The 11,573-nt window shown below is 42.7% G+C and overlaps 1 protein-coding gene across 7 annotated transcripts in view; it reads right to left on the bottom strand.

The window, feature by feature from the left end:
* The window catches only part of mical2a (microtubule associated monooxygenase, calponin and LIM domain containing 2a), a 61,688-nt gene extending 50,640 nt beyond the window's left edge, over window positions 1-11,048 (bottom strand). For 4 of the 7 annotated variants that reach the window (XR_007400651.1, XM_049030385.1, XM_049030386.1 and 1 more), the window contains exon 1: window positions 10,823-11,045. The gene's annotated coding sequence lies outside the window, so the exon portion shown is untranslated. Of the gene's footprint in view, window positions 1-10,822 lie in introns of all 7 variants that reach the window. The other 3 variants (XM_049030383.1, XM_049030384.1, XM_049030390.1) reach the window with 3 other exon arrangements.
* Window positions 11,049-11,573: the final 525 nt, after the last annotated feature.

The raw sequence follows: 11,573 nt of genomic DNA on the forward strand, positions 1-11,573 counted from the left end.
TCCTGCTAAAAGCATCATGTTCCAGCAAGTGCTCGTCTGCTCATAGTGAATCCAAAACCCAAATTTATGACAGCATGCACTGAATACCAATGCAAAACACCAGAAAATCTACAAATATCACTGGCGCATGAATAAAGCAAAAATTTCTTCCTCCTGGCAAGACATGTTCCCTCCACGAACTTGAATATCAAATCCAATTAATCGGATAAGGAACCAGCAGCTAGCAGTAGGGAATCAGATGAGTTACATTTCAAGTAGCAAGGTGGAGGTATTCTCAGTATAGAGTATTGTTTCTACGGGATGTATAACAGGAGTCCTTTGAAATTCAGATCAGTGCACAAGTGCATGAAGTGAGTGAGAGAGAAGCGAGGAGCTGTTGTGGGTCCTGTCCTGTCTGGGTCCATCGTCATCTCACAAGTGTAATTAGGCCGTCAGCAGTACCAGATGTCATGAGCATAACCGAGCCTCACACTCCGCTACAACTTTTCAGCTCGCATTGAGCAGCAAACACTGATGGACAGATGTGCTGCCTGGTCTAAAAAACCATCAACTGCTATCCACTCCCTCCAATAATCTTCCTTTTCCCTGTTTTTGTATTGTTCTCTCTTAATGATGATGTAATGTATCACAACACACCCATGTAAAGTGCCTTGGGGCGACTCTGTCATGAAAGGCGCTATATAAAAATAAATGGAATGTAACTGTATATTTTTTTCTAACAAGAATAATGCCCGCAGCATTAAGGTATTACAAATCTACAGTTAATTTTTGTGTTTTTTATACTGCTAATGAAGAAAACGTAGCGTAAATAGTGTTCTGCTAACATATATGTCATCACCTGACAAAGAACAAAATTAACTTGATATAGTTTTGTCCAGAATCCACAGTGGGGGAAAAAAAATTAAATAAATAGAGGATATGCAGTATATTTTAATCTTTGTTTTGGTCCACGGCACTTTTTTTGTTTTTTATCTTACAGGGCATCTAAGCTGTCATCAAACATGTGCTTCTCCGACAGCCTGCCAGTGCCACGAAGCCACCTTCCACACGTATTCAATAACAAGCTCTGCTTCTATCCTGGCCAAAGTGTCTGAATCAGCTCATTCCCCAGGGGCGCCACATAAACCCTGCCAGTCCCAATGGAAATATTTAAGCCCCTGGCCTCGGCAGGGGAAACAGAGATGTTCCTCGGCCAGATATCAGACGTGGTTCTACGTGACACAATTAGCAGCACGCTTGGCCCGTTCCATCATATAGCCTATGAGAGGGGATGATCCAGTGGTGAAAAGGGCACGGTTCACTGGGGCTTTAGTGACAAAGAGAAAGCACACATAAATCTGTCTTGCACAAGCACTGAAAGGTTAATGGAAAGGTTACCATGCTACACCCCGAGTAGCTTACGCACATCACAAGTGCTCCAAAACCTGCACAAAGGTGTAATTCAACGTAAAGGCAACGACTGCAAACTGGATCCTGAGCTTTGGTTCCGCAACAGCAGCAGCAGCACCTGAAATCAGTCAATATCTAACCGGCTTCTCCTACTGTAGGTCCACCTCACTGTCTTGTTGACACAATGTAGTGATAAACCGAAAGAATGAGTTTCGGTTTATTGAGCAGCTTCCGACCGAACATGAAGCTGAGTGGAATGTCTGAGTATCTTTATAATCACAATACTCTGCCTATTCTACACAGGACACAATACATATATAGTAATCAAGGTATTAGAAGAATACACTCTACATTTAAAGTTTGGTTGACCTAAGTAATTGTGCGTTTAAGATTAAGAACTAAACTCAGACCAGCTATGTTTGGTACCCAATGATTACTGACAGGGGTTAAGAAAAGGCCAGAGGTAGATTTTCTCAGATGGAAAACCATGATTTCACTACAGGAAAGAGAAGAAACAAAAGTGCCTGCAAAGGCACGCGCTGGGGAGGGGGCGCAGAGGGCGTGCAGGCCTGTGCCTGTCCAAAGCCATATCCCTGCTCCTTCTCCCAGAGAGCTGTTCTCTGCTAGTCACATTCCATGCAGTTAGGCCAGTTTAAGGAGTCATGTGACCTGTAGCACAAGTTCTCTGAAAGAAAGAAAAAAACCTTGTCGGTTCTATGCAGGACGACACGTATATCTGGGAGCATCTCAATCATCGATCGTTTATTTTACCCCAAAGGCTAAGAATGACGTTGAGGTTGGGTCGACAGGTCAGGTCATGTAAATATGAATGGAAATGGGGAGAAACAAGGCAAGAGCTATGCACAGATGGGAAGATTAATGTGCACCAAAGTGTTTCCTAGAGGTGCCATGAGACATAAGGGGCTGAGTGTGCAAAGTCCCCAGAACAGGGAGAGACTTTGGAAGCAAGTGGCAACCTGGGAAAGTGCCGGATCAGGCTCCTCCTTTCAGCCTGGCATGCAGCCATCATGTAAAGGGCATAATTAAATTACATGCATCTTTTTTCACATGCAAACCAAAAGGGCTGGGTCTAGGCATAGGCAAACTAGGCAGCTACCCAGGGTCCAATCAGCAAAAGGGGACCCAGATCAACAGTAGGGGGCGCCAGTAAAATCAGCCAAACCGGCTGCCTTGGCATTGCTGCCGACAATGCAGATCCGGACATGCAAACAGATGCATGTTAGTAACTTACTGAGCTTATTTTAACCCAACAAGTGCTGCCTTTTGTTCGATATCCCAAGCTTCAGAACTTCCTTTTTTCTGCAAAAATAACTCAATTTCTGTATCAGCAAAAAACAAAAACCGCCACCAGCAAAGCAGCCATTGCCTTGTATACAAAGTAATACTGCAGCTACTGAGTGGGTGCATATGACTAACTTTGCACCCAGGGGCCACCCACACTAGCTCATCCTGCAGTGATTATTATGTTTATTATTTTATAACATTATTGTGTCCCGGTGCCAAGAACATCCTGCAGTGGAATCTGACGGATGTGAAACATGCCTCTTGCATGACTGGACAGCACAACTCTGACCAAGAGGGAGAAGAACAGGCATGAAGACAAGCTAGAGAGACAAGAAAGGATAAGAAAACCAAGCAGGAAAATCAGAAATTCTGAGTAAAGGCCTATTTTAGTTGTGCAAGGCAACCTAAATAATGAACATTGCACAGTATGAGATGAAATGGGAATGTCTGAAAAATTTAAAAAATAAAAAGTTTGTTTTCTTTTTTGGGAAAACAAATCTACCATAGTTAATTCAAAGGCATCTTGTATGTTTGGACAACATACAAGCCCTTTTTCTAGAATGCAGAATTCGATACACACTTCATGCTTATTGGAGATGCATTTAAGTCCCTCCTATACCCTACAGGCTACAATATAATAAGATCTCTAGAGTCTTTTTGTGGGCAGATTTGGTCTAGTGACTCAGAGTTGGGCTACACCCAGTTATAGTGCTGTGTGACCTGTAATCCCGATGGCAAATGGTGCGCACGCTCTGGCCACGTTAGCCTAGACCAGGGGGAAAGACCAGGGTGAAACAACAAGAGGCAGTGGATGAGAGCTGACGATTCCCAATGAGCTAACCAGACAAAAGGAAGCTAGTTCCAGGACACAGGAGATGGGGAGGATGTCCAGAGATGGCTGGAGGCTGTACGTAATGGCAGCAAATCACGCAGTCGAGAGGGTTAGGAAAACCAGGAAGCCCTCGCTGGCTGATAAGGAAGCACTACACTTCCTCCTCCGAGCTGGACGCCACTTTGTGAAAACAATGTGTTCAGGCAGGACCGTAGTCTTTCCATAACGTTTAAAGGTTACATTCTGTTTCCCATAATCCCCACTAAAACTGGCCACTTCTGTGGGGATCTGAGCCAAAACAAATGAACGTTGCCTGGGAGAAGAGAAACAGAACCATTTTTTCGAGTCAATGCCTTGTTTTTTTTTGCAGGATTTTACTTGTCTTGATCTCGCTTGTCAATCATCGTTCGCGAAAAAAAGGCTGTTAAGCCACACGGCGGCCAATAGCACGATTATATACACTACAGAGGGATATGAGAAAGGTTAGGAGAAGTTCAGGCTGGGAAAATCTCACGAAAACATTCTCTGTTTTCATTGCAAATCTGGTGGTGAGTCCGTATCGGTCCACCCTGCCAAGAATGTTGACTATAATGTCTCTCCTCCCAAGAACAATTCATTTCTAGGCACTTCAGATGAGAAACACAACCCATCACCGGAGCTAAAATCCACCCCTGACACTTTCCCACTTCACCAAATTCATAACACTCATTTGTGCTTTTTTTATTTTTCAAAGAGCAATCGTTGTTCTAGAAATACAGCCGCACTGCAAATTACCTCAACTGACCTTGAGCAAATACGCAATATGAAAGAAATCTGGGTTTACGCTCCAGATAAACTCTGTGGCTTAGCTGTACAGTTGTGTGAAGTTGCACCAAAGGATTAGCGATTACGCTGGAGCGCATACACTGAGACTTACGTAGCTTACAATTTTCCCCAGAAAACCAGTGTGCCATTAAGCGAACTCACTGGCCTGCACTGCAGGAGGTGATCACTGGCGGTTCTGCTTGCTCGGCTTTTTGGTTCCTAGGCGTGCCGGTGTGCATTACTGTGGGTCAGATGTGACGGGGGTGGGAGGGTGACGTTTCAGGGAAGAGCTGCTCAGAATAGACAGGTGTCTTATTACAGGCCAGGCACACGCATGATCCCACAGGGCCAGCCGACTTCCAAACCGACAGAGGGATTCCTGACTCTCTGAGAAGTGCTCCAGCTGAGAACGTCCTTATCAGCTTCGCAGGAATGCACTGCAGGTTGGAGCCATGGGGAAATAGGCCAACCAGGCTAGTGTCACTTGCACTGGCACAGATAGCTTCAGTTCTGAGCTAAAATCACAAGTACTGCCTGCTTGGATGGACCCTGATTCACCGATGGGGATGATTAACAGGAGCATCGATTCAAACATGGTTACTCTGATGTCATCGACGGAGAAAAGCCAACTAGTGCTTGCGAAGGGTGACCCAGCACATCCAGTAAACTGGAAGCTTTGCAGTTCAGTCTGGATTCACCGTTTTTACTCCCCTGTTTCAAAGAACAGGGAAGCAACAGAAGGAACAGGTTCAGCTTTGCTGAGAAGGCGCAGGCCATAGCAAAGCTCGCTTGCCCCTGACGGGAACGCTTCTACGGGGGACACTGCTGCCATTTTCCAGGGAGGGGCCTTCTCCTATACCGTGGCAATACTTTGGGGGAGGGACCCTACTGGCACAACACCATGTGATGAGGAATCTACAGTCAGGTTTCCACAGTGACCCACAGTTCCTTCCGTCCCACACTCCTCCACCTTGGAAACACCAGCTCATTTCCTGGAAGTTTAACTAAATTGAATGGCACCTCAAAGAGGAAGGAAACCGCTTCAGAGGCCCGACACAGAGCATTAGGGGACACTGGCAGGGCTGCCCTCTCCAGAGGACAGGCCCGGCTGCACATTAATAATGGATGATTGCCTAATACCACTGAAATGTGAAAGAGCGATGAAACTGATTCTCTGTGCAGCCATACCTGGCATCCTCACCCTTCTGGGGCACTCGATCTAGAAAGACCCCGGTTCAAGTTCGGTTGGCTTTAATTAAATGATACTTGGCTTGTACCGCTTCTGGAGGCAACCATGTGAAGATAAGTTCCCTCCGGCACTGAACTGAAAAAGTAATCTTTCCCAATTACTGATCTTAAGCTTAAAAAATCAGCTTAGTACCCATGCAGTGCTGGGCTCCCGGCACACAGTACCTTCAGCCAGATAAAATTCCTCATTTTATCCACCCCATATGAACAATACGACAGGTCAAAAGAGCACCTTTGGTCATAATTTACAAACATTTCAACATATTCTCCAGAGCCTTACAAAGACCATAAACTGTAGCATATTTGTCACTTATATACTGATATTGCTATTTTCTCTGACAGCAGAATAGGCATTGGCTTTATTATGTCCAAACGACTAAAGTGTTTACATACACAAACACCAGCAATAAGTAAATACGTTTACAGCACAACAGAATCATTTATAAACAGCTGGATTTCTTCCTGTGAAACCTGGTGGAAAAAAAATACAAAATTCAGCCAGGAAAAGGTAAAAAAAATAAAAAACAAACACCAAAGACAGAAGACAAATATGTAATTTACTTTCTATTTTTGGAAAAAAAGCTATTTAAAGTAAATTGCTATTTAAGCTGTGGACACACAGGTCCGTTCTTCTTCCCCTGCTTTCCCCCTCCCACTCACCATTTAAGGGCACATATACTGTATACAAAGTGGACAGATCAAGGGCTTGACCCTCTCATTGCTTAACCACCTCCATCTTCAGCCTGGAACACACGTCGATGCCAAGATGAGGTTTTCCTGCGGTATAATGATCAGTTTATTCTTGGAGAGGATGATTCCTGATATATCCATCCATTTTCCAAACCGCTTATCCTACTGGGTCGCGGGGGGTCCGGAGCCTGTCCCGGAAGCAATGGGCACGAGGCTGGGAACAACCATTCACTCTCACATGCATTCCTACGGGCAATTTAGCAAGTCCAATTAGCCTCAGCATGTTTTTGGACTGTGGGGGGAAACCGGAGCACCCGGAGAAAACCCCACGACGACATGGGGAGAACATGCAAACTCCACACACATGTGACCCAGGCGGAGATTCGAACCCGGATCCCAGAGGTGCGAGGCAACACTGCTAACCACTGCACCACCATGCCGCCCCCCTGATATATCCCTTCTGCATATAATTTTTTTACGTGAATCCGTGTGGCCACACATTCCCAAGTCCATATTTTTTTAATTAATATTGTACATTTAAAAGCTCACTGTCATATATATTCTTATTAAAGGATTCTTTCATAGACATCCAATGATGTCCATGCAGTTTCAAATGGGAAAATCGAGAATTAAGCCAACTTGGAGTACCTCAGTATTAGCATAGACCTAAAACACAGCTAACCAGCGATCATAAAACAAAAATCCCAATTCCTCTTGTAATATTCAATCCATGCAAGAACCATTTCACACCTGGACCCACAGGCATTTCGTTTTGCATTTACAAATAATAAACCCCATGCCACCAGCTAACAAACTAGCATCTGTATCTTCCCTTGTTCAAAAGACCAGCAAAACATCAGTGTTCTTGAACGGGCACACCTGCACTCAGGACTCCGATGATAGCTGTGCAATGTCAGTCAGACAATAATGGAGGTTGTACGTACAGCGATGACAGCTGTCAGTCAGGCAATAACAGCCAATGGTAGGTGTTGAATCTACAGAAATGACAGCTGTCAGTCAGGCAATGACAGCCAATGGTCGGTGTAAATTACGTACTATGAAAATCCTACACATCAACTACATAAAATGTAGCACTGTCCCCGATGCTCTTACTGCAGCAATATTTAAAACAGATAAAGGACTCTTTCCCTTTGATATGTTGTCACAGGATGTCGCTGGAATTGTGTAGCCAAACCGGATCATTTGTAATGGTGTAAAGCATCATAATGAGGAAACCAATGATTCCACAACAAGTTCGAGATGCTGTCTTTCAACGTAATGGTTACGGACCTCAAGGTTTAAAGTCCAGCTTATCTATTCAGTTTTCAAGCTCGTCCTTGCAGCATATAGACAATCAGGAGAAGCGCAACTCATTCAAGAGGCCAGAACAAAAGCAGCAGAAAACCAAGACCTGCTGGTCAGGTTCCTTTTTTTTGCATAACAACCCTAAAGCATCCTAACTAGTTCTGGTTCTATTTGACCTGCTCGTTCAAGCACCGTATTTATTTAGGTGCACGGCAATTTTTTGTCAGTTGGAAGGATTAAAAAGCAAAAGCCAGAAAATCTGAGTGAGAATTTACACCGGCCATCCATTTTGTTTTTAATTTCAGCAGGAACCTTACCGATGGGAATATTGAACATGCTTTCTTTTTCACTGTGAAATATTCATATAAAAGCCGTTAATCAAACTTAGAAAAACAAACACAGAAGCCAAAACAACAAGTTTAGTGGTATACGTCCACCACCACCCCCCCCCCCTCCCCCCCCCCCTTCCCTCTCTCAGTCTCGCCGTGGTTGAGCTGGCAGGCATTCATATGACACCTCTTGTATTATATTTTCGTCCTTCCTCTTCAGCATAGTCATGACTACCCCTGCAGCTGAGCGTATAACAGCGACCAGTAAAAACTTTACTGTTCAGCCACATAAACAGCCAAAGACTGTTAGAAGAGGAAGAGTAAGGAAGCTTAACCAAGCTTAACTAAAACCACACGTTCCTGCCAAATCTTCTTAAAACACTTACCGCTCTTTAACGTTAAACTTTTCAACAAGAGAGCTGGCACAGAGCATTGAAATGGTGCTTCCCCAAAGGTAACATAATAGGGGTATAAACTAATTTCTGTCAGTCTAAGTTCATCTGTATCCTCTGACCACTAACCCAATACAGGGTCAGAGAGAAACTGGAGTCCTTCCAAAGAAGGTCAGGGCAGGGGGCATCCTAGGATGGGATGCCAGGCCATCCCGGTGCACGGCCATGCCGGTACATATTGATATTCATACCTTTGTGGGGACTTTCCATTCATTTCTATGAGAAAAACGCTAATCAAACAATGGCAAGCAAAACCTTACCCATCCCTAACCTTAACCATGAGGAACCAAAGAAAATACAATACTTTAGGCATTTTTAGTTTTTTGATTGCAGTGACAGACTTTTGTAAAACTAGTTTATTTTTTTGGGGACCTGAAAAGTGTCCCCACAAGCTAAAAAGTAACAGATTTTACCACACAGTGGGAACATTTGGTCCCCACAATGTGGTAAATATAACCCCCCCACACACACACACACACACACGCACACACATACAATATGGGATGTGTGTTGTTTTTTTGAGAGCAGGAACCCGAAACACTGAAAAAATTAAAATGTTGGAATCATCGAATCAACTTAAAATATTTAAAGTAATCGATCGCACCTCAATGTAAATAATTACAATTAAAGTAATCGATAGTTGCCTCAATGTAAATAATTTATTCAGTTGTCAATTTAAAAAAATAGGTTCAACTATAACCATAAATACGAACGTTCAATGAACGAACTAATCGTTTTCAGCTACTGAAATGAGAAGAAACTCATTGAACAAACAAAAGCTTTTTTTTTTTACTCTTCAGTGTACCAGGGGGAAATCCAGGCCAATCTAGGCGAAAACTCCACACACAAAGCAAGGTATGATTCAAAAACCCAAACCCTGCTGGTGTGAGATGACACTGCTGCCCGCTAAATCACTGCATCTTGATATGACTGCATGCTGAAACAAAAGCCTACAATGCCAACCTGGACCATAGGTGGTTAGTATGACCATTTCTCCCAGAACAATCTCAGCTGTGCTGCTTGCCGGCAATATCCCCCACTTTTTACGCTATTTTACAAATTGTCATGCTTCCGAGAACAAAGGTTATCCAGGTTTTCAAAAGAGTATTTAAAGTTCCACACAAAATTGCAGTGGTTTTAAGGGCTACTTTAATGTAAGTGAGAAACAAACAGTCTGAAGCAGATGGTTAGGTGAAGAACAATTTCCAGCGATTGGACAGTAACCTTCTAGTAAAGCGTCGCAGAGTAACTGGCAATTTTTCTTTAAACTCTTATCACTACATCACTGCATAACGGCCGAGGACACTTCCGCATCCTTTTAGAAAAAAATAACTATATGTTATAACAATATAGTACTGCCAATAAAAGTCAACAATAATTCTCGAATCATAACTATACCATCACTGCAACACAGTCGAGGAACAATCAAAAGAATACCGTTAAAGTGGCCTCTTTTAGGGAAATAACTTTTTCACTTCCATTAATGACATCAAATATCAAATAAGCCTATTGATTCACCACTAATACTGTGATGAACTCGATTTGCTCTACAGCAATCGTGTTTATACAGGAAAACGTCCACTTATTAAAATAACTGAAACGATGTATTATAATCAGAAAATCATTCATTAACAATTATGCCTAAATATAACCAGTAATCCCCTCTAATAAATATCCAAATTAACCATCACTGCTGAACAGTAAAACTTAGTACATTATTCAAACGCCACCATTCATCAATAATAAAGATTCATCAGTTTTAATACCGTTTGGTTTTAATTGTATTAAAAAGTTAATCCAGCTCCTTTTAATGGCTCGTGTAGTAAAACGACCTTCGTTGCTCAGAATATTATTAAATCGATTTGGATTGTGAAATACTTCAGAACGGTTCCGTTTAATTTCACACGATTCGCAAGGAAGCGCTTGTGCTTTAAGGAGCCACACTGCCGTGAATTACGCGAAAGTGCCGGATAAAACTGCGCCTGATTCATTTATAAAGCTCGTCTGACCAGCGCATGCGATCCCGGCGCGGCGAATCCCACCGACAGGTCGCATGGCAGGCAGACTTCTCTAATAAAGCTAGTTAGCCTATTGGCGCTCTCATTTAGTGCGCAAATTTCACTCATAAGAGTTCCAGTAAGAGTTTTCATAAATATATAAATGATGCTACACGGAAAACTGCGGCTTACGCCTCAGTGTCCCCTAGGTAATGACATCACGGCTGTAAATGATTAATTATTACAGCTACATACTTTTTATAACTAGCTGCCAAAGGTACTCTTGCCTATAAGGAGGAAGCCGCATTAAGCGTTGCAGTCTAGGTTGCCGTTATCAAGTCAAAGTTTTACTAATTGTATAGAATAATACAATTTTTTTAGGCGTTCCGCTTTATTTAGAATACCTAAGACAATAATTCTATACGTTAAGTCACATCGCTAAACCACACGGTCCATATTCATTGAACTTACATGGATCTTCGGTGTGAATATAAAAATTCAGAATAGCATGTGCTATAATCCAGTTTTCTTCACGTGGAGACAGACTCAGTATTGGCAGCTTCTATCTTGCGGGACTTAATCGCGTTTATACAGGTGAAGCGAGTCTGCCTGCATTACAGCTAAGCCGCTAAATTCAGCGCCCCGTACTATACGCGTCCACTTCGGAGCCGCGGCTATTACTACCGCCACCGAGGCGGTGCTTTGCTGTCATCTTGTCCAATGGGGAGTTTGCCGAAAGCGGAGTGACAATCTGATCTGGGAAAACACTCAAAACAGTCACGTCATTAACTTTCTTTTCCTATTTTTTTTTATTACTTTTAAGTCTCGTCTGCGATCCTGTAAAGCAATTCAAATAATTTGAACGACTGGATTCAGCTATTTCCCTATATGTTACCTTTGATTAATAAAATCCATTAGTGTTTCAGTGTGTTGTAGTTTTGCATATTTTATGGAAATCTAACGTGCATGCCACTTTTCAAATTTGTTTTTATAGGAGTGTTGAACTAGATAGGTATGTTGTCCTTTCGCCGTTGCAATTTTATTGACGTGCCCGATAAAATATTTTTTTTAGTTCAACCAACATAAGTAATTTAGTGATGGAACACTGCACTTGTCATTAAAACGAATTTTAAATACCAAACCATAAAGCAAGGTGTATTTTAACATAGCTGATGACATATTCTCTAATGGAACAAGGTGCTGCAAAACTGCTATTTGCCAA

The sequence above is a fragment of the Brienomyrus brachyistius genome, chromosome 11, assembly GCF_023856365.1.
Source record: "Brienomyrus brachyistius isolate T26 chromosome 11, BBRACH_0.4, whole genome shotgun sequence".
In the NCBI taxonomy this organism is placed as follows: domain Eukaryota; kingdom Metazoa; phylum Chordata; class Actinopteri; order Osteoglossiformes; family Mormyridae; genus Brienomyrus; species Brienomyrus brachyistius.